Source organism: Muntiacus reevesi, chromosome 3 (genome assembly GCF_963930625.1).
Source record: "Muntiacus reevesi chromosome 3, mMunRee1.1, whole genome shotgun sequence".
NCBI classification, from domain to species: Eukaryota; Metazoa; Chordata; class Mammalia; order Artiodactyla; family Cervidae; genus Muntiacus; species Muntiacus reevesi.
Genome location: NC_089251.1, coordinates 47,852,423 through 47,854,291, shown reverse-complemented (window position 1 = coordinate 47,854,291; position 1,869 = coordinate 47,852,423).

Genomic DNA, 1,869 nt, shown 5'->3' with positions numbered 1-1,869 from the left:
CTAAGACACTTCAGGCTGCTTGGGCCTATCAAAGCAGAAATATTATAGATTTCTGCAATTCTAGCTGCTGCATTTTTCCATACTCACATTTCTAAAATCAAAAGAAGTTTTAGGTGATTATGTTCACTTTTATGGAAAAGTCATTATTAATTCAATGATACACTATATCATCAATTGCTTTTTATAATAATGCACTACAGTATTGAGAAAATAATATATAAAAACTTTTTCCAGAGGCTGGAAGAAGGCTTTAACAGCCCCTTGGGCTAAGATTCCTTTGTTTCTAGAACTAGGTGCAGCAGCCTCAGATGAAGAAAGATAACTACAACAGAAAAGGAGTTAGGGCCATGCAAAGAGAAGTGTTGGAAGACTAAGTACTAGACATGATCATAATATTTTGAGAACTATTTATATCCAGTACAGTTTTGTGTTTTGTGTTTTTTTAGAGCATTATTGACAATACCTCTGCTTAAATAAATTAATAAATGTCCTCAATAGACTGTCATGCCACAGAAATGTTATTTATTTAATTCATCTTTCTAAAATCAACCTATCTGAATGAATCAAAGTCTAAGAGAGTATACTAAAATTCATCTTTAATCAGCCTGCCTCAAGTCTGTGTAAAAAACATACATGAAATCTGTATTAAATAAAAAAAAAAAAAGACAGGCACCAAGTTTACTTTCCATATCAAGCAGAGTCCAGAGGACTGAATATAAGATGACAGGAAGGAAAAGGCCCTGAAAACAGGCCCTGTTTTTGAAATGATGAGGCTAGCAAGAGATGCATAGAGAGTTCTTCATTTGGGTAATTTCGGTTTACTTTTTACTTAGAAAATTTTGTGAATACAAAAGATGAGAAAATTATGTAATAAATGACATATGCCCATTATCCAACCTTAATAATATTGAATTATGAGTGAAGCAGGCAGAACAAATTTAGAGACACACTGGATCCTTGCTGGCAGATCAATCTGTACATAGAATTTACCTAGCTTCTATATTTTTGTTTACACAAACAACAAAAACTCTATTGGCAAAGTCGTTTGGGTTTCTTTAATCATAAGAAGTCCTGAATGATATGAGATGAAGCAGAGCAGAGAATATTGGGTCACAATGAGCTGAGATTCAGGTTTGCTGTTTCAGTTAAATGTCAATTGAGGTAAGTTGATAACCATGCAACAAACATTTGGGAGCCAAAGGAATATCACAGTCACTTGTTTCCCAAAAGGTAACTTGCTCTCCTCAAGGCAAGGGAAAGGATGAACTCTGAGGTAGCCTCAAATTCTCATCAAGGGAGCACATACAGTCCTCAGGCAGATGATATTTCAAATATGGCAAGTGCTAAGAAAGAATTTACCAAAATTAGAATTACCAGCTGCCAACTGCTCGTTTTGCCAATTCACTCTGGATACTGTTACCACCTCCCACACTCAAGCAATACAAGTTCTAACAGAGATTACAAACCACTGATATACAGCCTTCCAATTCAGGCACTGTGTGAAAAATGAAAAATATCCAGGGAAACAGAGACAGGAGTTGAGTGGAGCCCTTCAGTATTTTTTTCTGGGACAAGTTATGTAACAATACATATAAAACTTGCATTACAAAATGAATAAGGAAAGATCTAGTCTTAGATCTCTGCAAATATATTGTGTCAAACAAACAAAAAAAGGGCATAGATATGAGAAGTGAGGTTCAAATGAAGAATACATGTTTAAATTCAAAAAACAGACAAAATTTTACAAAAGTTTAATTGTATTCTCAGAAGAATAAGAAGCTCTTAATGGAAAAAAAAAGCACTGAATAATAACAGAATAATGAGGAAAGAGTAATAATGGTTATATCCATTTCTCATTTTTGAATTTTT